This window comes from Pogona vitticeps, chromosome 3, assembly GCF_051106095.1.
Source record: "Pogona vitticeps strain Pit_001003342236 chromosome 3, PviZW2.1, whole genome shotgun sequence".
Classification (NCBI taxonomy): domain Eukaryota; kingdom Metazoa; phylum Chordata; class Lepidosauria; order Squamata; family Agamidae; genus Pogona; species Pogona vitticeps.
The window spans coordinates 170,118,167-170,144,081 of NC_135785.1; the positions used below are offsets into that span (position 1 = coordinate 170,118,167).

A 25,915-nucleotide genomic window follows, 5' to 3' on the forward strand; every position below is an offset into this window, starting at 1 on the left:
TTAACACCTGTATTAGGAATGTTGACATTTGAAGTCTCAGATGATCAGTCTCAAGAACATCAGTCCAAACTTTCATTAAAAATAGTCTTCCCCTAATTTTGTTGGTCGGAATTTATGACAGCATTAGTGTAACAGTGAGCTGAGAACTGCAAAATATGTGAAGTGAGATTTTTCTCCTCATGTCCAAGCTCAATATTCTGAGCTAGTGGGAGGAAATAAAATTTTGGAAAGTAACCCTCACAAGTGAGGATGAATTCCAGGATCTAGATGCCTTCCTGTATATTCTTACATCTATTCTTGATGTATCATCTGTGCCACTTTTCTACCTGTAAGCTTCCCTCCACGAGGCAAATGGCTTTGGAGGCAACCATGGGAAAAACAGCACAGTGCTAATCCTTATTATCCCAGTGCAACTATAGCCCCGTCTGCTAGCTTTTATCATTTTTTTAAAATATAGATGGAGAATAACTTGCTTTATATTGGGGCAGTTCTTTGGGTCACTTAACTCTGCATTGTCTATTCTATCATGGGCTTCTCAGGGATTTAGGCTGGGGTCTTTTTCACTCCTACCTTGCAAATGTCTGGGACTGAACCTAAAATATTTTAGAGTTCAGTGCCATCTTGTCTTTGCCCTTAGAAAATGAGCATATGTTGCAGCTGTGCTACAACTCTGTCAACCCACAAATGGGTGCATATCTACTGATGCACTTTCCTAGCCAGGCCTACTTTGGCCCTTAAGCGAAGCATATAGTCTTTTTAAAAGTCTCTGCAAGTTTCACACAGAACAACCCTGATAATGGTAATGCTTCAGTTTGCAGGTGATCTGGATGATTGTCTAGGTGCTTTACGATGTGCATGTTGGGAGTATGAAGGAGCCCTGTGAATCTGGACGTTAAGCCCTATAGGAAAATAAAGGAAATGTAAGTTTTTCATAATAAACATTCTTAATACTTTTCCATGTGTATTTTGGTCATACAGCACAAGTGTCAAACTATTTTATTTTATATGTGCAGGTAGAGACGGCCCATGGTCCGAGCAGTAGGGTTGTTGCTCATCCCTTTCCTGCTCAGACCACAGGCTACCTTTGTAGGTACCACCATGCTTAGTTTGTAGCATCAAAGGCACAGTTAATGTGTAACAGAACCTTAGAACTACATGGATTCTGCTATGGGAAAATAGTACTATGTGAATCCCCTTCAGCTTCTGACACAAGTCCATGTGTAGCTCTACTGTTCTCGTACACTTCCTCTCTCCTGAATGCACACTGCCTCTTCCCATATATCAGAATTCATTTGCATTTTGGACCTCTATATTTTGTTTACATTGGAGATGTGAGCCGTCTTAAGCATCTTTCTGGGAGGATCCTGGAAGTTGTAATCTTGATTTTTAAAAACCTTGTACAAGCAATCCAAAGATGTTAGAGCAATACAAACAGCTTTTACTGTACTTTTAAGGTATAACTGGGAATTGGAGAAGTGCCCCAGTCAAGGTAAGCAAGCCTATGAAACGTGCCAAGACCCAGATTGGGTTAGGCATCCAGTGGCCCAATGGTATCATTTCAGTTACAAGCTGTTTCCAACCTGATCAAGCCACAAAGAAAATGGGTCTCCTTTAGTGGCACAGGAGCCATTGGATGTGTACCAATCTCAGGCAAGGCACCAACTGGAATAAAAAACGTTCAGTGCTTCTAGCATGTGGAGATTCCTCATGGTCTCCTTACTCAGAGTTAGTACCACAAACACTTCTGGTGTTGCTCTTGCTGCTAAGATGGGTTGAGCTCCACCAACTTAAGATAGTTCTAAGGGATGATGAGAAAAATTCTTAAATGATAATGGTGGTTATGACAGCTATATTGTTCCTCCAGGATGAAGGAACTGGTTGCCAGTTGCTAGAAAAAATTGCAAGATACTAACAGGCTGTTGACCCCATGTCTAACTATCAGGAGCCACCACTGGGACAGATCATAGGGCAACAAGGTAAGCAGGATGAGATGGCATGCTTTCTGATAGGTTTTGGCATTGAATATCACAAAGCAAGCCAACAAGCTAGAGCCAGTGTTGTTTGGAATCATATCAAGGAAGTTGTATTATTGGCAAGATTGACTATTGCAGCAGAAAAAGGGATGCAGAGAAAGTTGAAGCTTTACTTAGAAAGATTAAAGATTTTTCTTCTGATTTTCTTTGAGCATAGAGTGGTGTAAATCAAGAGGAATGTTACAGAAACATTTTGTGCAGTAATGTACAAATCGATACAAATGAGATGTGAAAGAACTCTGCAATGCCTTTCTCAGCTCCAGACAAGTCACATAATGCATTTGAGAAAATGTATTTTCCTATTGGCAAGATGTGGATAGTGAGGTTGAATATGCATTTGAAAAGTTTTAACGCTTACGTATAAAGCCCTAAATGGTTTAGGGCCTCGTTACCTGATGGAACGCCTTCTCCCACCTAGGTCTACCCGTATCACCCGATCTAGCCACGCGGTGAGACTGAGGAGCCTAATGCCGAGGGAAGCCCGGAAGGAAAAAACAATAAACCGGGCCTTCTCGGTGGTGGCTCCTTGTCTTTGGAATAGCCTCCCTCCTGAGATCCGTATGGCCCCTTCCCTGGGCATCTTTAAATGCCAACTGAAAACCTGGCTGTTCAAGCAAGCCTTTCCTCCGTCCACCATATGATTTTCTTCTCTGTGCCTTCTCCCATCTGGATCATTGTGTTTTTTTAGTTATATGTTATGATTTGAAATTGTACTTAGATTTGATACGTTGTCACCCGCCCAGAATGGCCAGGGTATAAATGTAGCAAATAAATGAATGAATGAATGAATGAATGAATGAATGAATGAATAAATAAATAAATAAATAAACACAAACAAACAAACAAACAAACAAACACACCATGAATGTCATAGTGGTGGGTGAGAGCAGGAGTCCACAATTTTGGGGGTCTGGTGGGCACATGTGGAATATTGAGAAAGATGTGGGTAGCATCCCAAAATGGCTGCCATGGGAAGAGTCCATTCATAACATGGCTGCCATAAGAAGTACATAACATGGCTGCCATGTGACATGTCCACTGGAGAATCTAAAAAATAATGCATCCAAGAATCTGAATGCAAAGTAGACCTGTGGTCTGAACCCACTGCTTTCACCTCCAGTTTTCTGTTCAATTGGAGATCCATTACACGTAAAGCAAACTAGTGAAGCTAAAAAATAAAATAAAAATTTAACTCCATACAGGGAGAAATAGAGTATCATCCCTAACAAGTAAAGATACTTCTCTGAATCCACAGGTCTCTGTTTAGCGATCATCCTCTCCTCTCTGGTTTACAGTCTCTCACCCTCTCATCCTATAGGGTAAAATCATTCTCTTTAAGGATGGCTTTGACTAAACTAACTCTCTCTCCCATATATATCAAGCCATAGCCATGTTACTCCACAACTTCCCTGTCATTCCTAGATATTCGGAAGCCCTTACAACCACCACTCCAGCTCTCTATCCAACTTGTCGCAAGTTTGTCTTGCATTTCTGTTTGCCATTTCTCAGGCCACCCAGCAGCTTCCCACCCCTTTCCCCCCACCTCCAGTTGTTCTGCAGCCCTCTCCAACTTTTCTCAGGTCAGTCTGGGTTAGTCTCTAGCTTTCTCTTTCAGCCCTCCTGTGAAGAAGACAGGCCTCTTCAGCTCATGCAGTTTATCCCAGAATTCTCCCTGCTAATCTTTCTCTCCATCACCTCACAGGCCTCCCTCAAGTTTACCAGGCAGGCAGGCAGGCAGGCAGGAGCAGAAACGTACGTATTTGTTTTTCCTCCCTCCCTCTTTCCCCTCTTCATTTTTGGTATGCATTTTAACTGGCAGTCAAGCCAGTGCTCTGCCAAGCAAAGTGCCTGTCCTGTTGCTGCCCAGCATTTACATTCCCTTAGAAAACTCCTGGGCCCTTGTGGGTGCCAGAGGCATTCTGAGGAAAGGAAATGAAAAGGCTGGTGGCTGCAAGCCAAATGCTTTGTTTGCAGTTGCTGAAGATATTTCTTTTTAATTAAAAAAGTTAGGAGGGGCTAGAGACTTTGGTGGGGAGCTGCCCATGGGCACACTGGTGTCCACACCTGCCACATGCATGTTCTAGAGGTACCTGTAGTATTGTTGCTATCTTAGCTACAGGAAGCACAAAGGGAAAGGGGAAGAAGGAGGAGAGTGTTCTGCCACAATATGTACCGTGGTTACTATTAATGTTATTTTCACATGGTGTTGTGAGTAATTGTGTTCTTTCTTTATTTTTTATGTTGACAATATATTGCTCCAGCCTGGTGCCCATCAGATATTTGCAACTTCAATTCCAGCATTCCTAACCATTGGTCTTGCTAACTGATGTAGAAGGCAGTTGAAATCCAAACACCTGGGCAGCACCAGCTTGGGAATGGCTGATCTATAGCTTTTGCATTTAATCTGTCCTCCTTTTATTTTATGCTGCACGTTTTTGTGACATTTGTTATTTAAAGCATAGCTTAGCTCCTGTTTTATGAAATCTGTGAGAGCATTAAGAAAAAAATTGTTTAGATCTGTTAATGGGATATATATATTATTAGTGAGATACGTTTACCATGGCCACATCTAACACAAACTTCATTGATCCCAATTCCATCCTGTCTTTCCTTCCAGCCAGTTTCAAACTCATACAAGGCCTGTGAGCTAAGCACCAATGGCTTGTGCAAAGCTGCTGCCCCTGTTTCATAGCTGCGCTGGGGTTTGAATGAAATTGCCCATTTCTGCACCACCACAGCTGCTGTTATACTATATCATCTTTCCATGGTTATTGTGAATAAGGTATTTCTTGTTGATTTTAAGATGTTTTGTATGGGGCTAATATAAAATGTTTTTTCCTTGAAACAAAGCTCAGGTGTGTCTCCTGGCTAGACATGACATGGGCAATGAGAAGAGGCCTTTTAGAAATCCTCATGTTCTGCATAGATTCTATTATTAAATAAAGTTAGAAAATGAAATTTGCAGAGCATGTACTTGACGTACCAGCTCTAAATTATCTAACTATTTGCATTTAGGTAGACAACTAGATAGAAAGATTGAAAAAAGATGGATAGATAAGTAAATTAGCTAAAACACTGATGGGAGAGTACAATATGCTCTTTAACATGCCAATTATTGACTCAGTAGATTGTTACGGCTTCCAGGCTATTAAGGTCTGCTGTGTCAATGTGTACTTGGGGACTGTTTAATATGCAGACGGATGACATGACAGGCCACAACTACTATTGTCTATCACATCAGTAGAAATGCATGTGCATATATGTTGCACACTTGTTAATAATGTTGCATGTGTAGAATGGTTTTCAGGAGTAAAAGTTCTCAACATTTGTTGTGAGTTATTTTCAAGCTCCTTTCTTCCCACTGAAGTCATTCTACAGTAAACCTCGGAATCAGAAGTTAGTTGGTTAGGAAGTAATGCAAAGGCTTCTATCTCCTACGGAGCTTGTAAAATTACCGTAAATATTTCACCTATGTATGAGCAATAGAAAGAACTTGTTTTCCTCTTTCACTCTCCCTTTCTGTTGGAGAACTATATGGCTTTTTTATTGGGGGAGTGTAAGAGGACAGCATCGATTCTTTATTTACTTCATAATCTTCTTCAGTAGCAATTAAATAAGCTTATGCTACCTAAGAGATCTGCTAATACAAGATAAATAGCATGACATTTTTTGAAGAAGAAGAAAATAAATGGAGTAAGTCTTTGATTATTTACTATCTTGCCTCCAAAATGCTAAAAAAGAGGAAAAAAGTAAAGTATAAGATAACAACATGAAAGACTTATTTGATCTTTATAAAGGGGGAGGGAGTCATGACTTCTGATTTGCTTTTCAACAACTTTTTATGAAAATAGGCAGAACGAAGTGTTGTGTTTAATAAGAGATGCTCTTCCAATTTGCATGCGAAATGTAAAAATATAATGAAAACAAAGTAAAAAAAAACCTTGACATTAGTTGTAGGAGAATTCTGGGATGTGTATGTGTCTGTCTAAAATGTGATGTTACAGATTTCTTAGTCTACTAGGTCTTTCATCATATGTTTATATCTACATCTATTTACAGAGGGAGACACAGAGACACACACAACCCTTTTCACAATTAGGTGAATGCAAGTAAAGGACTTCAGAAGATAAGGGAGACAGGAGGACGTTTCCAGAGAAATGACTCTGTATCTAGCGAGGCTTAAATATTTTGCTGGCTGGAGCAAAGGACAAGATGGTACCACCTTCATTTTGTGTATGAAAGCCAAATAAACTGACATGTTAATCTAATTTTAAGACTGGAGAGGGAACAATGTCCTTTATTAACAACTAAGGGCAGCAAGATTAGTTTAGGGGTGCAGGACAGGCCACATGGCACACACAACTTTGTTTTCAAGAGAGGGGAGTAGTGGCAAGAAGACTCAGGAGGAATTGCTGGAGGGATAGCTGGAAGATTGCCACTGCTGCCCCTAGCATTCGCCTGCTGAAGTGGTTATCCCGCCCTGCCTAAAAGGATGGCTGCCTCTTTGTTTTTGTGAAGCTCCACGACTTAGCCATTTTCCCACATCCTCATGTTTCTTTCTTACTGAAGAGTCAGGCAGGCAGAGTGATGGAGAAAATATTTCCACTGGGCCATATTGACTCCATTGTTTCGGGACCTGTTGTCAGAAGGGTGCACATGTTCTGTCTTCCAGGTCCTCTTTATATATTTATATCCAGTGTCACCTGATTTCAGCTTTCATTGCTGATTTTTGTTGCCAGCATAGCTTATTATGCAAACGTCCCTTGAATCAAGAACTTGATTGAACAAAAACTGCATCAAGTTGCTGTGCTGAACTTTGTCGAAGGCTTTCTCATAGCCACTAAAGCAAGTATATACATGCACATTAATATCATGGCCTCTCTCCATGTATGCAGACAGATTAGGGCTTTCCTGTATCCCTATGGTTCCCTGAATTCAAACTGCGTGTTTCATGTCCTGTCTTAGTTTTGCTTATACATTTTGACAAGCATTCATTAAATAACAACAACAACATTTCAGCAAATGACTCATTAAGCTTATTGTTCTATTGCTACATGCTTTGGCCAGTTCAGCCTGTAATAAAGGTCTGTCTTTTACCACTGAGTGGCCACAAGGTATCTGTTGTAATGAGTTGAAAATACCTTACAGTCTTCCTCTTTCTGTGTGAACCTGCTCAGGTGTTACTTTTAATAACAATGGCTCTGCAAATCACACTTCCCCTGCACCATGGGAGATGCGTATTCAGCAGTAACACAAAATAGGCCTTTTTCACTGTAGTACATCAGTTTTAGAATATGCCCCCACCCTGGCTTGTATGTTTCAATTGCTGATTGCAAATGTAACTTTTAAAGACAGACCATTGGGTATATTTTTTAAATGTACTGCTGATTTATCATGGGCTGTTAACTGGTGACTCTTCTTTTGTCTATCAGGGAGTCCAGGGTATCCACAAAACTGTTAACCTTGTCTTGGTCTCAAGAAACATATCCTTACACTTGGTTATCTTTTCTCATTCCTTCATTGCTGCCCTTCCTAGTGTCAGTTTTCTTTTGATTTATTGTCTGCAGTCTCCATTTGATGATTGAACCAAGGTATACAAACTCTTTCACTATTCCAATTTCTTCACTGGAAACATTAAAGTTGTGCAGTTCTTCTCTAGCCATGATTTTTGTCTTTTTAATGTTCAGCTGCAGTCCTGCTTTGACACTCTTCTTTCACTAAAAGCCATTTCAAATCATTGCTGCTTTTGGCTAGTAAGATGGCATACTCTGTATATCTTTAATTATTGCTCCCCCTCCCCAGTTTTTACTCCTCCTCCATCTGAATCTAGTTGGGCTTTCTATGTGATATATTCTGCCTACAGATTGAACAAATAAGGGAAAAAATGCACCATTCTCTGACACCTTTACTTATAGGAAACCATTCTATCACTCCATATTCTATCATAATGGTAGTTTCTTGTCCACAGTATAGGTAGTGGACCCTCTACTTACAGAATTAATCCGTATTGGAATGGTGTCTGCAGGTCGAAAAGTCTGTAAGTCGAGTCTCCATTAACCTACAATGCATTGAAAACCGATTAATCCCGTAACTGGCCGTTTTTGTTCCATTTTTGTTCCATTTTGGTTTTTTTCTGGTCTGTAAGTCGATTCTCTGGCTGCAAGTGGAACCTAAATTTTGCGGCCAGAGAAGTCTGTAACTCGAAAAGTCTGTAAGTCGAGCCGTCTGTAAGTCGAGGGTCCACTGCATATATATTTATCAGGACAATGTTTTTTCAGAACAATATATAATTTCTCATGAGTCACACAGTGAAATGCTTTGCTGTGGTCTAACAAGCATAGCCTGATCTTATTCTGAAATTCTTTGGCATACTGTGCTAGCCAGCAAATTTTTGCAATATAATCTCAAGTGCCTCTCCTTTCTTAGAATCCAGCTTGAACATCAGGCATTTCATGCTTCATATAAGGTAAAAGCCTTTGTTGTATCACCTTGCTTGTATGGGAAATTAAAACAATGATCCTATAATTACTGTGCCCCTTGGTATTTCTTTATTGGAGATTGGAATGGCCTATGGGCCATTGTTTTGTTTTTCATATTTTTTTGCATATTCTTGTTAGGATAATGACAGATTCTGTCTGTGGCTTAAAATAGATCTTTTGGTATTCCATCTCCTTCAGTGATTATTTCTTCCTAGTGCTTTCAAAGTAGCTTTCACTTCACTTTCTAGAACTTTAAGTTTTTCATCTTTTTCAAAGGAAGAGTCTGTCATCTTTTTATCTCTTCTGTGGGGACAAGAAGCAATACAATAGAGGCATAATGAGAGTGAGGTTGTGAGAAAGACCTGGGGCAAAGGAAGAATGGAAGAGCAGAGAAAGAGAAACTGCACCTGGGTGAGAGATACAAAGGCATCTCAGACTGCAATAGACACTTCCAGAGGTAGTATTTCTTGGTTTCTCAGTGTTCTGAATTGGAGCATTTGGTGATCTGTAATGCACAGGTTCTGGATGTTACTGGTGCTGGTCCAGTATCATTAGCAGGAACAGTAAGGGGAAAAGATGTAAATAGCCCTGCAATCCAAAAGCAGGAAGCATTTTCTTTCATATATGCCTGTGTACTTTCCACATCAGTGTTTCTATTGTTTTTAGACAGTGATATCTGAGAGTGACTAAAGAGTTATTTGGGGGTAGAACGAGCTGCTTAGGAAAGATAGTTGCCCAAGAAAGCATCCTTGATGTTTTCTTGATCAGGTCTGTAGGGCAATGGGTTGGAAGGAACATATGATCCAATCAGAGTCATACCAAGTTGAAGATGCTGAGAGAAGGGGAGATTGCACACACTAGCCAGGAACATTCTGTCCCCAGCAGTTTCATGTGTTTTCATAGTGAATTCTTTTAGTCTCCCAAGGGGGTAGCTGTTTTAAATTGTTGCACAAAAACAGTGAAAGAGCCATATTGTATTTAAATACATTTATTATAGTGTGATACTTCATAGACTACAACCTACCTCCTCAGATGCAAGATGCATCCAGGGGTTAAGAGATATAGAGGCTACACATAATTGAGAGTGAGGTTGGAAGGATATTAAATCCAAAAAGGTGATTAAATTGGGAATTAGCTTACTAACACTGATTAGGTCAACTCATGTTCAGAACTTGGGAATTGTCTAAATTGCATTGACAGGGTATGGCATGCCAAAATTCCAGGTTCAGAGGGAGAGGTCAGATGGGTAGCGTGAACTACTGCTGACTGCCACAAGGAAGGGTCATTTCCAGACACTTTAAAATAAGCACAGCAGTTTGATTGTGTTTAATCAACTTGCCTGTGCCATCCACAGAGCTAGACATCAAGAAATGTTGGTTCTGTATACCTGTTACGTATTTTGGTCCTATACAGTTTCTCATAACTTTCAGGTCTATGGCAAGGATCTTGAAAGCATGCCTCAATTCATTAAGTGTCCATCCAGTTAGGTTATATTCAAGTGCTGTTGCATCGTGTCTAATGTGTGTTGTACGTGTGGTTGCATTTCTGAAACATCCCACAGTAGTAGTGTGCTAATATGACTGATGAGGTGTTTGCTGAAAGAAGACCTAGTAGGGATCCCTGGGGGCATGTGGTATGGTCTTGTGTGTCTGCACACAGAGAAGCATTGTGCCTTAATAGGCTTCCTGTGGGTAGAGAGTGGGCTGCCCCATCAAAAGCATGGGGTGGTGGTTTTGTCCTACTGCGGTATTAGTTAATTGCAACACTTAATTCCCCCCCAACATCCATGAACAACATCCGTTCCCTTGTGTGGAAGAAAATAGCTTGAGAACACAGACAGGGTCAAGTAGGGAGTTAAACCTACCTTTTGCAATGCCTGCAGTATTTGTACTAAGGGTCTGGTTTTGTTCTTTTTTAAATTGAAACATCACAAAGGCCACAAAAGGAATAAGGACATTAAGAAAAGATGGGGACTATGATACAGGGGATTGGTAAAATTTAGCAGGGCAAACCTGTCTGTTTTATGTGTTGTGCTTTTAATACTCATTATGTTATAGAAGAGTCTTTTCCTTTTAAAACATAGTTATTTCCTCTTCCACTTTCCCCCTGAAGTTGCACAGTATTTGAAATAAATAAGGACATTTTATCTTAATTAGTAACAATGCATTGAGGAAATTCAGTTTAACATAGAATTTCTCTGTTTCTAGACTTCTAAGAAGTATATTGCACCACAGTTTATCTAGATTTGTGGTTAAGCAAATGAATTTGACTTAATAGCTAAAGTGATCCGGCATACTGTACTTTAAAAGCCCCATCATCTGGGCACCGAAAATAATGAAAGCAAAAATCAGCCCAAAGCATTGTGTGTTTCCTCACTTCCCTGTGCTGCTTAAACATGGATGGATTTTTAATAATTTATTTCTGTGGTTCATCTCCAGGGAATGGTTGCCAAAGGCTTTTCATTTTACGTTCGATGCTTGCATTAGAAGCGTACAAAAGATGCACACCCAATTCACACACATGCAAGATGGCACACAAAGAGCCTCTCTTTGTGAAATCTGCATGTATAAATCTGGGTTTGGGATAAGCAATAGAAACAGAAACCTGGCACAGTAAACAATTTGCTCCGATAAACATATTATGGAAATGGATAGGGCTTGCTCTTATGTAAAGTGCCTGGATATTAATCTGTGTAGTGTGTGGGTGCAGTATGTGTGTGCAGAGTGCAGATGTAGAATAGGATGTCAATGTGCGTAATGAGTGGATGCTAAATTAAGGCTAAAAACCGAATGGCATGCCCTCATAGCACTGTGCTACTGCCCAATGCTTAGAGGCATTGCCCAGCATTCACATCCTCATCCTTTGACTTGTGCATACCACTGATGACAGAGCATATAATAAATCTTCTACTGATGCCACTAGGGATAATAATTCCTAAAAGAAATCACTTTCTCTTCTCACCACCCCAAAGGTTGGAAAATAGCATCCCTAGCAATGTCATACTCAGGGCAGTGGATTTCACAAAAAAAGCCATAATAAGTAGCAAAGCTAACAAAACAGTTCTGTAGTAGCTTGAAGGCAAACACATTTATCGTGACACATGGTTTTGTGGATTATAGTGTTCTTCACTAAAACACAAAACATAAGAACATTGAATTGTCATTTTAACTGAACTGTTTACTACAAGCCAAGATACCTTTCCTGGATAATCACCGATAGCTTAGGTCTCAAAAACACATATGTTTTGTTAGGGCTTCAAATATATATGTATATATTATTAGTACTAGTGCTAGTATTAGTACTATTTTTGCCCCAGCATACATTACGTTACCTTTGCTTATACTGAACTTCCTTTGCTTTGTTATTGTCCCTTCATCTAGCTGGGAGAGTTCTTCTTCACCATCTGCATTTGTTTTTATAACTCAGTGTTATCAGCAAACACGGTCACCTCACTGCTCAACCCTAACTGGTCCCACTACAGATTCTAGGAGGACCTGAATTTCACTTCATTTCATGAATGTGACATTTGCTCAAGATCTTTGGTGAGGGAATTTTTCGAAGGTTTTTGGAAGCTGAGGTGAACAGTGTTCCATTTGTAATGACTGGCTCTGAGGGGTGAAGGATTATGTCAAGAGGGGCATGGGTGCTTTTTTGGCCACCCCTCCCACAATGGCTGGCTCCACACGGTCTCCCTATTCTTTTTATTTATTTATTTATTTATTTATTTATTTATTTATTTATTTATTTATTTATTTATTTATTTATTTATTTATTTATTTATTTATTTATTTATTTATTTATATATATGTCGCCCATCTAGACGTAGTCTACTTTGGGCGGCTCACAACATATACTAAAAACAATATAAAATATTTAACAGTTAATTTAAAATAAATAGTTCCAGATGGCATAAATCAAAAGAGAAAGAAAAAATAAGAGTCACTTAACTGACTGAAGGGAATGTTAAGGAATTTTTTAAATATTGTCTTTATGTACAGGCTAACACATAAAAATTCTCTGGTCATTAAAAAGTAAAAAATAAAATAATGAAAAAAGCAACACTAAAACTCAGTTTAGTCTGCAATATGAGGTTCAAAACAGATGTTGTCAATATCTGATAATTAGAGCTATTAATGTCAGAGAGAGGTGACTGAGGTGGTTTTTCAGATTTGTGATATCAGACTTCAGAGAAAACCTGTGCTTAAGTCCTGAATGAAATTTAAATAAAATATTTAAAAAAAAAAGATTTTAAAGGATATGTCCAGCCAAGTTATATTAATGGACATTGATGCACCTGGGTGGGGTGCGGCCCTCCAGATGTTGCTGAACTGCAAATCCCAACACTCCTAACTATTGGCTGTGTGGGCTAGGATTGCTGGCAGTTGCAGTTCGGCAACATCTGGAGGGTCACATTTTGCCCATGTCTGTAGCTACATAGCAAACCTAGGTCTCCCTATTCTTCAGTGGTGTGCTTTCTGGCACTTCCCTGTTGTCTTTGCCTCCCCCTCCTTCCCTCCCGCTCTTCATGTTGACATCTAGTGTTGTGTGTTGCCTTGCAGTGTTGAAAGACGGGACTTCTTTTTCCACAGTGGGTGGCAGTAGTGCTTCCATAATTCCAGGGGGAAATTTTGGGGGATGTCTTTAAACCTCTCTTGCAATTGTGTATGGATGTGATGTTGATTGGGGAACCAGTACAGGAAAAGAGGGAACAGGGCAGGCTTTTAGCTATGAGTTTGAATTCTGAGAAGTTTGTTCTGGCAGACTCCTAATAGGAGTGGGAAGGCAAAAGAAAGAGGTATATAGGAGATTTACCACTGAAATATTACCTGGTAAGTATTAGAATTACTTCACTGGTGTTGAAAAAAGATTCACTTGCCATTCCAGTCAGCTTTTGGATATGGAACGGGCATTGGCAGCTTCTGTGTATTGAGTCACGTCACTGGCCAGCTGGCCCAACACTGCTTACTCTCACTGGCAACAAATTTTCTAACATCTCTGCACTGCTACATGACAGCCTTTAAAAATATATATATATTCTGCCACCAAGCTGTGATTCTTTCTCCCTCTCCCCTCAGCTGGGCCAGCCCTGCCATGAGTCAAAGTGAGGCAGCTGCCTTGGGCAGCAGTTACTGAATGGTCTGGAGATGCCAGAAGCTGCCGCCCGATGGCCATTCTACTTTGTTGGGGGAGAGACTTGTGTGTTCCAGGAAGCTTCTCTTCTACCCCTAAGCTAGCCTGTTGCCTTCAGGTGTGGTGAAGGATTGCTAGTATTGAAGTAAGGTTTAAACTGCCAATCTTGTAAGCTTCTGCAAGTAGACTTGGGGAGTGGGGGAAATGTATGCCATCTTGCCCTTTGCCTTAGCAGCAACAGTTACTGAGTTGCTCCAAGCCTTCAGGTAGTTAATGTTTTTTTCTCATTTTTAAAAGCAGAGTTCTTTTGATGCAGCAGAGTGCAAACAACCTGTAGAGTATACAGTCCTGCTTCTTAGAGTCCTCTCAACAGCTACTCCTCCCTCCCTCCCTCCCTCTGTAGGAAGCTTTCTCCTCCAGATTTCCTGGGGTCAAGGATTTGTGTGTGCAAGAACCCACATCTGTTGCTGCCAGGTATATCTGGGGATGCTCTATATGTGATGAAAAATATTTCCTCCTGAGTTCTGTGGATGAACATTTGTTCCTTACTTTTTGAGGCCACCTGCTGTTTTTACTGTCAGAGCTTCCAAGCCTATCATATGCTCTTCGCTCCTATTATAGAGTCATCACTTGTCAGACTGAAGTTTCCCTAAATGCATTAGCATGAGAGAAACTATCTTCGATCAACAAAAACAAATTTATGTTTGTCTGTCTCTGGAACTCTTTGATAAAGTGGATTTTTGGGGTTGCTGTTCAAAACTGGATTGACATTTTTGTGTAAGTTTCAGTAAGGAATGGATTTCTTTACTGCCAAGATATAATAGGTATTGTTGTTTTGTTTGTGACTTTAAAAAGCCCTTGACTTCAGTGTTATAGTAGAAAACAGTTGCTACATAGTACACTGTATCATTCGTTAAGCAATTAAGTTACTGATAGGCTTTTTACATTATTTACCATGATGGAAAGATATGTTTACTCAACCTGAGTGCAAATCAACACGAGGAGGCAGAAGTTCAGAGTAAATTTGACTAATGATGTTGTGTTTTCATCTTTGGAAGTAAGAGGGTGGGAAAAAAAAGCTTTCCTGCTTTTGATGCTGTTTTGTCTCTGCTGGAAGAGATCCGAAATGATCCAAGCTGTCATGTGAGAGCTGAATGAAGCGGAGATCCTCTTTGATTGCATCTGAATGCCTCTCTCTCAGCTAGCTGCTGCCTCCAGAGCAGAAGCACAGCACACAACACTACAGAATCATACTTTCACCTTTCAGATATTCATGTTCTCGCATCTAAATTGTTGAAGCAACATATAGAGAGAAAGGCTTTGCATGATAAGATGTGTAATAAAACCTCACCATGGAAGCCATGTTCATTTTAGCATGAGACATGACTAACAAATTGATTTTTTTCAGGGGGTCTTTGATTACAAATTTGCCCTTCTAATCAAGGCTCTCAATTATCTGTTTCTTGCAGGCCCTGTCCAGTTTTTTGGTCTTGTCGTTCTTGGGAATTAAAACTCCTGTGTTCCTAAATTATGCAACGTCAGCTTTCTGGATGGAAGCCATTTTGTGTGAGCACCTTAACCACTCTTTAAAACCTTTCCTTTCCTTTCCCTTTGAATGATAGCAGAAAATTGACCTGGTCAATTGACCAGATGGGTGGGATATAAATACAATGAATGAATGAATGAATGAATGAATGAATGAATGAATGAATGAATGAATGAATGAATGAAGTAACGTATTATTCATTGTACTAAAGGGATGGGACTGAAAGGCCTCGATGAAAAGCCAGTAGATTCCAGAGAAAACCTATGTGGTGAATTCACAACATTATCTGAGTGTAACATTGTTTCTGTATTTCATACATGTGTTTTGTGAGTCAGAGAATTTGGACTTACTCCTTTCAAGACATTGTGTAAAAATAAATCCAGCTGATATAAAGTCAACTTTATAGGCCTGGTTGGGACAGGGGTGGCACTGTGGCTTAAACCGCTGAGCCTACTTGGCTGTTGATGGAAAGGTTGGCAGTTCGAATCCATGTGGCAAGGTGAGCTCCCATTGCTTGTCCCAGCTCCTGCCAACCTTGAAGTTCAAAGCATGCAAATGTGAGTAGATGAATAGGTACCACCTTGGTGGGAAGGTAACAGCATTCTGTATCTAGTCATGCCGGCTACGTAACCACAGAAAATGTCAATGGACAAATGACAGCTCTTTGGCTTACAAACAGGGAAGAGCATTGGCCCCTAGAGCTGGACATGACTGACCTTAACTGTCAAGGGGAATCATTACCTTTACCTTTCATATGCCTGGTTAACATAAAACTGGCTTTATATTCCATTCTAACATGGGACCTTTCATACATATTGAAAAAGTGGTATCTGATATTAGCTGTTTTGTGTTTTCCCAGTCAGATAGTAAGATAGTACTGTAGGTCTGAACGTAAGCTTTGAATCTCTTATTTGACTCTTTTAAAAATCCTAAGTTGAAGCAAATGTGTGCCATTATACTTTCTGGAATGGTGGCATATCTGGGATTCTTTTCTATATGCCTAAATTCAAAAAGAAAATGAGAACCTATCTTTAGTCCAATTGACTTTGAAACAATTAATACCCTTATCCTAACTACCCCCTGGACTGCAAAGAGAACAAACCTATCCATTTTGAAGGAAATCAACCCTGAGTGCTCACTGGAAGGGCAGATCCTGAAGCTGAGGCTTCAGTACTTTGGCCATCTCATGAGAAGAGAAGACTCCCTGGAAAAGCCCCTGATGTTGGGAAAGTGTGAAGGCAAGAGGAGAAGGAGACGACAGAGGACGAGATGGCTGGACAGGGTCACTGAAACTACCAACATGAATTTGACTCAACTCTGGGAGGCAGTGGAAGACAGGAGGGCCTGGTGTGCTCTGGTCCATGGCGTCACAAAGAGTTGGACATGACTTAATGACTAAACAACAAATCCTAACTTCATGGGCTTAGAAATCAGCTTTCTTGGTTTCTGTGCCAGTTAGTTCCAACTGAGGGCCTAACTACACAACACAAGGAATTCCCTATGTCTTTCCTCTATGTTTATTCAAGCCTCAGCAGAGTACAAGTCTAAATGGAGGTAAGGTGGGCGGACAGACTGCTCAATTATTTCTTCTTCAGTCAAAGTAATCTTCCCCAAACAAACTGCTTTTTTTGCAAGGATACAAGCCTGTCCTGCCTCCCTTTTTCTTCTTCTTCTTCCACAGGTAGAAAATGCTGGGGGAAGTTTTGAGTGCACACATGACAGGAAGAGAAAAAGTTAAACAGACATCCAGTGTCCTCTAGCTCAGTGGTCCCCAACCTTTTCCCAATCGCAGACTGGTTGGAGTTATGTGACACGCTCACGCGTGGGGCATGGCATGCTCGTGGGGGGTGTGTGCACCCGCAGGGGGCCGTTCATGTGCATGCACATGGCATGCTCACAGAGGGTGGAGTGCACTCGCATGCATGCGTGCGGTGGCACTCGTGGGAGGCTGCGCGCATGCACGCCTGGGGCAGAGCACGCTTGTCGGAAGGCGTTCACAGGGGGGAGGAGATTTGTGTCTGCAGCGTGATCCTGCCTAGGCTGTGGACCACTGCCGGGTCGTGGACCGGGGGTTGGGGACCCCTGCTCTAGCTGTTCTTCCATTTTGTAATGCAGCCCAATAAGGCCTCATGTCTGGAATTACAAGTGAAGAAGAAACATAGTTGCTCAACCACTCATATTGCAGCAAAGCTTGGCAATGCTTTTTTTTTTGGTATGGCTCCTACAATCTCCTGGATAGCCATACTGGCTGGGCAATTCTGGGAGTTATAGTGCAAAATAATCAACATGCTGCTACTGCAAACTATTTGTGAGTATGTTTTCAGCAGCCTAGTAAGTGAAACTCAGGTACCTGTGCACACAGTAAATACTAACTTGCTACATGCTTAGGTACAATGTATGAATATGGTATATGAGCCATAGAAATAGAAGAATTAGAAAAAAGTAAGATTGCTTGTGCTGGAATTCATTATGAGCTGTCCCAATATAGATTGCATTTGACTTTCTTTTAAACAATATTTAAAATCTTGAGAGTATGGAGAATATAATTCCAATTTGACTGGAACTGGGTAATTTATTCTTAAATTGCACTCTAATATGTATGCCTCATTTTTAGAAGAGCTGTGCCTTCTGGGAAACATAGGGCTGATTCCAACTATCTGTCTTAAGTACATCCAAGAAATGTTTGCATGAAGCTAGATGCCGGAAGCCAGAAGGCCTTTCATAGGCACACTTGTGTGATGAGTCGTCTCCTCCTTGTCACAAAGCTGCATCATTCTTGGCTCTGGCTTGAGTATTTTTGGAATGTAGAACTGAGAGGAAATAATTGGCCAATCCTGAATTTTAGCCAAGGGTTCTGAACTCCTACCTAACTCTTACCTCTCCCCCTTCCTATTCATAATTTTAATCTGCTACTAGATTTGTATTCTAGCTTGAGCAATTTAATAATGCACTTGCATTTTTGGTTAGTAACATCCCAAATCTGTTTTGGAGAGTTGCATAAAAAATCTTGTATGACATGTGAATAATTTTATTCACATAATAACTGGCAAATGTATTGGGGGAAGGGGCAGACTGTGTAAATGTTGTCACTACCCTGGGGTTGTCACCAGATCTGCTGGGTTCAATACCCCGATCCCAGGTATTCCGTACAATCAGAAATAGAGTTCTGGATATTGGGGCAAACTCTGCAATGCGCTGCACAAAAGGTCTGCTCCCTGCTATATTTTCACTTGCCCCTCTCCCATGGCAGAAGACCGAATTACCTCTGTCTTTTAGATCATCCCCAAGACCGATGGGCATTCACCCTTATACGGGTTTACCCACAGAACTGAGAGTCTGCCTTTGTGGTCAGGGAGTGGTTGAATCATTGCATCATATGTTGTTTTACTGTATTTTGTATAAGGATATCTGCCTCTCTTATCTGAGCACTTTCCTTTCCCTCCATTCTGGGTGGGATGACCTGAGAAAAATTCGACACCTCCTAGGTGGCACTATTAAGGAACTTACCCTGACAACAGCCAGATACATACCCTCCATCATGCAGAGGTGATGCCTCATGCTGTCGCTGAATGTCGAGCCCTAACAATGTTATTTGGCTATTCCCTGCCACATGTTACCTTCTGAATATTTTATTTGCATCTTAGTATGTTTTAATTTTGTACAGTATGCCAATAAAGGTTTCTGTCTGTCTGTCTGTGTAAATGTTCACTGCCCAGGTGGGATAAACACTAGTGCAAAGACTTATTGATTACCTGCAGCTTCATTACATAATGTTGAGCATACTGTTTTGCAAAAATATAAACCACATGATTTATATACATTTTTGTCACAGTGTTTTAGAGACCCAGAGGCTTGGAGTTCAATTCCTGACTGTGTCTCCAGAGAGAAGAACCAGCTTGTTTAGCCTTGGACAACCTGCACAGTCTCAGGACGCCCCACCCCCCAGAAGAAGGGAATGGTAAACCACTTCTGAGTGCTGTACTGTCTACTGTACCTAGAAAACCCTAAAAAGGGTTGCCATAAGTCAGAACTGACTTGATGACACATGATATTCCCTGTTAAGTATGCCTAAGATTGCCAGCTTTAGTCTGCCAGATGAAATGGGCTTTTGTGTTAACTTATAAATTTAATATGGTATCATTACTGCTTTAGAGGAGACACTGTTGTGCATATCTGTGACTGGAATACAGCAATACAGTAACAAAAATCAATAGAAGAGAAGCGAGAGATCTCGTGGGGAGCAGGGTTTTTTTTATCTTACAGGAGTGGACAGAATCAAGAAAGAGGGCAGGCAAAAGAGCAAGTGAAACAGACTTGATTTTGGCTGCTGACCCCATCTGTGACAGAAAAATTTCCAAGCTTGCACATGTCTATACTTTTGTAGGGTGTACATTGAAACAATATATTTCACACTTGCTCCCTTTAAACATGAAAGCTAAGCCTGCACTAATTCCCAGCTGTGCATAATGCCAATTAGATACTCATTAAAATAACATTGGTAGCCTATCTGATGGGAACTTCTTTGCCAGATTAGTGGTATTGCATCGAATTAGAAGGGTAGGGAGCATTTCCATGATTGTATGCCATGATTTTGCACCACAGTTTTTTCTGCAGATTTCCCCTCCCCCCCGACTTTTAAGTCTACAGTCTAGCAGGGATAAGTGCCCTGTGACATTGGGGGAATCAAGTACATGAAATACTTACATTTGAGATCCCCACCCCACTCAATCCTGTGTGATGGTGACTTTGCTCAAGACAAGACAAGGTTATAGAAAAGGGTGCCATATCGCCATCCGTCTGTGAAAAGTTCAAGAGAACATTGCTGCTTTGTATATTCAAAGGAGAATTCAAGCAATGCCAAGAACACGACATGTATCAATATATGCATTTTAACATTCTTAATTAAGATGGGCACAAGTGGTGCATAACAAGGTTGCAAAATAAATCTTGAAAGTGAGAACCTTGACAGCTGTCAGTTATTGGCTTTGTAATACATTATGTTGTTTGTGGAGTCTAATTGGTTGAACTTGGCTCAGTGGAATTGAATCACAAGGCCCATGTGTGCCGCTGCTTACCAAAATAATAAATTACCATCCTAAATTGCAACATACTTTCTCCTACCCCAACTGTGTAGCCTTATTAGAATCCAGGATTATTTCTGCTACTGTTCCCCTTCCTTATGCTTGATTTATGAAAGAGTATTAATCACAACTCAGTGCACATGGAAGATAGGATTATGATGACATAAACAGTTGGTGTGTGTGTGTGTGTGTGTGTGTGTGTGTGTGTTTGTTTGTGTGTGTGTGCGCGCGCAAAAGAGAAATGCAAGGTCAGAATGTCAATTATAATTGTAGCTCCAGTGAATTTTATTATTTCATGCAACAGACTTTCAAATGAATATGATTTGGGGAGGGAGAAAAACTAGATATTAATAGCTAGAGGAAAGTCAGGATGAGCACTTGGAAAAGATATTTTTCAACTACCGTTCACAGAATCTGCCAACCAGGATAGCCGCTCAAGAGTCTATTTATGGATTTCTTTATGGGAAGCATGGCTAAGGGGACAGGGTCTCAGAAAGACAACTTCTGTTAACTAAGGGGTTTCAGAAATGAAAGCTCTATTGAGGCTATGATTTGAAAAAGTTCCTTTGTGAGCTATTGATTTTCCTGCTGCTGTGGCCACTGGGAGTTAAAGCTGTCTACTTTTCTATATTCTGAGTCATAGCAAGCTTCTCTTGCAACATGCATTTGCAGTGGAAGATTGGACACATTCAAATTTGTGTATATAGCAACAGCAAAATTAATGGAACTTGACCACTACCCAACATGACATTGCTTATGTTGGGTCTCACTAGGATGGGACTGACAAACCAGCTGGAGACCAGTGTGTTGGAACAAACCACTGGATTCTCTGGAGGGCTTTCACTAGAGATCTACTGTGTTTCTTAATCAGAAGAACCTATATGGGTTTTTTCCTTAAAGCTGGAAAGTTTAACCCATGACAATGAAATTTGTTTAGATATTTAATATATATAAAAAAGAACACTTTCTCATGTGAAATATCAGTTCTTTATCCTACCAAACCTGCAGAGGTTTTGAAAGAAATATATACAGCAATATTCTCAAAGTAAATACTAATCTGATTACTGTTGCTGCATTTAACTATCTATTAAAAGAAAGACGAGTATTATACTCTTTAAGATACCAAGGTGCAAACCAAGTAGTAAAGGCCCTCCTTTTTTTTTTAGTGCAGTTTTCTAAATAATGAGGTAAACATTAATCTTTGCTAAGATCTTCACTGCTTTAGTATGATCTGGAATTATCAAGAAACAAAATCTCTCTTAGTAATAGTTATCTGCAATTTTTGGTAAATGCAATCAGAGACGATTGCTCATTGGAGCAATTTGTAGACAGGTTAAGTAAATTAAATCACTCAATGTCTTTTTTAAAAACAGCTCTAAAGTTAAAAGTAATTGCAAAAAAAATATACCGTTTCAATTGGGTTGTAATATGTGCTAATGATCTTTGGTAAAAAAATTCTGATAACACATTGCAGTTTCCCCAGGGACAGGCTTGTGAATAAGTGGATTTTTTTAAAAAAAGTCTGAGATATCATTAGCTACTGATTCCTTTGAAATAAAAAAAAAGCTGTTAAGGAATAAATTGCATACGTATACAAGTGAACAAGACTATAATTTTTTATGAATAGTACGCATTGTGATGATGCTTCATATCCTGAAAGGAAATAGTTCAAAGTCTAAAATCCTGATTGATTCCAGCAAATAAAGATCATAGGTTCAATTCATGGGCATAACGTTTGTCTTACTCAGCTATTTTTTTTAAAAAATCTTAAGATATATAGATATTTTTAATTTGAAAAGACTAGGCTGGGTTTATTTTAGATTTTTTTTTTAAAAAAACTAAGGACAGAAGACCTATTTAGATGACAGTTTCATGTACACTGAATGCATAGAGGAGGAAGAGAACCATGCCTACTGTTCTTGCCCTGGCTCTGATCAGATGGCTTGCTATACCTTGACTTTGAATCACAGGATTTTAAATTTAGAAGAGATCTCCAGAGTCAGCTAGTCAAAATCCATGTTGATGTAGCAAATCCACAAGTGAGATGACAGAAGGCCTGCATTTTCTGCTTAAAAACTTTTGGTAAAGGAAAGCTCACAATTTTCAGAGAGTCTGTTTCACTGCCAAACAGCCCATACTATTAAGAAGGATTAAAAAAAAGAAACTGGTCAGTCTCCCCACCCCCTATAATTTGTATTCTTTGCTCTAGGTCCCACCTCCTGAAATAGCAGAATACAAGTTACAGTGGTGCCTCGCAAGACGATTGCCTCGCAGGACAATTAATCTGCAAGATGATTAGTTTTTGCAATCGCTGTTGCGCTTTGCAAGATGATGGTTTCATATGGACTATTTTCGCAAGACAATGATTTATCCCCATTGGAACGCATTAAATAGATTTCAATGCATTCCAATGGGGAACCACGTTTCACAAGATGATGTTTTCTATGGACAATTTTCGCAAGACGACAATCTTTCCATTGGAACACATTAAATGAATTTCAGTGCATTCCAATGGGAAACCACGTTTCGCAAGACGATGTTTTCACAAGATAGCGTTTTTCGTGGAATGAATTAACATCATCTTGCGAGGCACCACTGTACTTCATCTCCTGTTTAACAGTCCTTTGAATACCTGCAAATGAGTATCGCATATCCTTTCAGTTGTCTCATCTCCTGGCTTGTCCAGAAGTTTGATTAAGCTTCAGGCCTCACTCTATGTGTTTGGTCATGTCTAGAATCTTTTTTTGAACTGGAATACACATAAAACTCTAAAAGTGCAATGTGTCAGTGCAACCACTTAAATCCAAGATCAGCAATGTGCGTTTAAAGCCAAAGCAGTTCCACCTAGAATGAGCGCCTTCCTTTATTCTTAAACTATTGGCCATAACCCAACACAAAGATAAGGGTAGGTTTATCTTGTTAAACATATTGAGCTCTGTGTTGAATTGTGACTACTGAATATTTGAAATAAAAAAAGCACAAAAACTCTTCACTTTGCGCTGGATTGTGACTTCTCTTTATTTACTCTATCATGGCCACTGAAAATGACCATCACCAGTTTTAACTAGCTTGTTATATTATTTCATCTGGATACCTCTCTGGCTATCTGGATGTCTCTCTGTCACAGTAAAAAGCCTTTTGGGAGCACTGATGCATGAATTGATCTCTCTTGCTTAGAAGGGCTTTCTCATTCAGTTTGTGAAGGGTATGCCCTGCACAAAAAATGAGCCTCTCCTTGGTGAAGTCAATAGAGAAGCCCGCAGAGAAAAGCATACTGAACCTATGAAAATAATTAGCATCCCACTTTAACTGGCAAGAGCTCCTGTGATCCCCCCCATCCTTATTGCTTAATATGTGTTGAGAGAAGGTACTGAAGATGGAGCGTCTTCAAATGAACACTGAGCCTCGTGGCGCAGTGGTTAAAACGCTGTACTGCAGCTAAAAACTGCTCACGACCTGGAGTTCAAATCCCAGGTAGCCGGCTCAAGGTTGACTCAGCCTTCCATCCTTCCGAGGTTGGTAAAATGAGTACCCAGCTTGCTGGGGGGGCAATGTGTAGCCTGTATAATTAAAAATTGTAAACCGCCCGGAGAGTGCTTGTAGCGCTATGGGGCGGTATATAAGTCCAAATAAATAAATAAATAAAATAAATACGCCTCTCTCTTTATCTTGAGATCCTTTTCTCATGGGACAGAAATAGACTTTTGGGGCACAATGGGTAAGACTTCACCAAAGGCAAATACATTTTCTGTAATCCATATCATTTTTTTTTTTACAGTAGTGAGATGCGGTGGAATCATATGTTCTTTTTGCAGCTATGTGCTTACCTTCTCCTTAGCACCCCGAAACACCTGATCTCATCAAGTGCTGAAAGACCCTCCGTTCATGATTTTCTTCAAAATATGAAACACTGCTGAATGCTGTGCAAATGTATTATAACCAAGGAGCCTTTTCTGAAGAGAAGAAAATTCTTTTATGCCCTAGTTATGGCTATTAATTTCTGACAGCTGTTGCTCCTCAAATAGTCCTGATTCTGGGTTGCTGCTTAATTCTTACCTACTCCTGTTGATTTTTTTTTCTTGTTCCACAAGGTGAGACATGAGTATAAGATACAGTCCTTTTATTAAAATTATCTGCTCTTGGTGCTTCATGGCACAACTGAAAAAACAACCACCTACTGAACATATTGTCTTGTCTATTAAATAAATATAAACAGTGCTGCCATGGTGTGCTGCAAAAAGTAATTATATTGCTAGTCACCAGCCTAACAGTTCACTTCAGGCAATAAATTCTGATCAACAAATAGTACTTCTTCAGAGATAAATTGGATCTTGGTGGTAATTGAATGTCCTTAACTTAGCGTTCTACCGGATTGGAGGAATATCATTTTCATGTACTGTCTTTAAATTTTCATTAAGGAAAAATACAGCTACCTGCTGCCTCATCTGGCCATGTTTAATGATATTCTCTAACTTCTTCACTGTATCAGTAGGAGCTTCTCTAAATTGGTCAGCTGGGTGGAACGTTGTTTTCATGTCTTTAATTCACTCTGAAATAGTCTTGTAAAAATAATGTCATAAAATGATATCAGGCTGCTCCTTGATTTGTATCCTTTAAACAAATCATTCTAATAAGAAATGGCCAAAAACTTATTATATATACATCAAAGTGACAATTAATAAAGACTGCTATGGTTTCACCTGAAAATAAACACACAATCTAAAAGTCACCTATTAACATTTCTTTTTGTCACACTTAGAGAATTCTGGGACCTGGGCTGCTGTAGAATGTGGTGTCATCCCCAATGAGAGAAGATGGGCTTGGCCCCCAAGGCCCCCAGAGGTATGTTTGGCCTCTGTTTTTTCTCTCTCTGCCATATATAGGCCATCATTCCCTGTCTGTCACCACATCACAATAACAGTCATTGTACCCTTCAAATTGTTGATCATATTGAAGTCATGTGTATATTATTTGGAAAGATTATTCTTGAATATTGTTTTTATCTATACAAATGGCAGTGAGTATTTTATGCAAAGAAAGATGTATATTTTTAAAAAAAATAATAAAAATTTTGTCCCTATGCATAAAGATGTTATGTTCAGGGAAGAGTAAGATTCAGTATCCTTATCAATAAAGCATTTTACTCAAGAAAAAGCAGAGTCCTGTGCATATTTATCTTTCCAACTGATTTATGCTATTATAGTTAGTTACATATCAGAACTTGGAAAAGTTATTATTGCGGATGGGTGGGTAAATCCAGTTGCTGAGAGCTAGTGAGGTGTAGTGGATAAAGTGTGGGACTAAGATTCAGGAGACGTGGGTTCAAATCCCCACTTGGCTGTGGAAAGTCACAGGGATGTGTATGGCACTGACCAAACCACTCCTTAAATGTTTCATAACATTGAACACCCTTATTAGGGTCACCATAGGTCAGACATGATTTGATGGCACATAACATAAAACTTGGATTCTAGTCCTAACTCCTGACTCAGTTGCTGAATACCAAGTCATGATTTATGTGGATCCCATTGATTCAGTTGCATGTTTACCCTGCTTGGGGCTAGCAGCTGGATTGACAACTACCACTTCCACAGTCCTTCACCCAGCATGGCCCTTAGCCAAAATTTAAAAAAGAAAGCAAAACTT

At 39.9% G+C, this 25,915-nt stretch overlaps 1 long non-coding RNA gene across 15 annotated transcripts in view; it reads left to right on the forward strand.

The window, feature by feature from the left end:
• Positions 1 to 25,423, forward strand: part of LOC110074148 (uncharacterized) — a 39,181-nt gene extending 13,758 nt beyond the window's left edge. For 4 of the 15 annotated variants that reach the window (XR_013544100.1, XR_013544095.1, XR_013544096.1 and 1 more), the window contains 6 exons: positions 812 to 920; positions 1,865 to 1,976; positions 4,651 to 4,815; positions 6,093 to 14,116; positions 15,112 to 15,208; positions 19,021 to 25,423. This is a non-coding gene — a long non-coding RNA (uncharacterized LOC110074148). Of the gene's footprint in view, positions 1 to 811; positions 921 to 1,864; positions 1,977 to 3,735; positions 3,786 to 4,650; positions 4,816 to 6,092; positions 14,117 to 15,111; positions 15,209 to 19,020 lie in introns of all 15 variants that reach the window. The other 11 variants (XR_013544104.1, XR_013544102.1, XR_013544101.1 and 8 more) reach the window with 6 other exon arrangements.
• Positions 25,424 to 25,915: the final 492 nt, after the last annotated feature.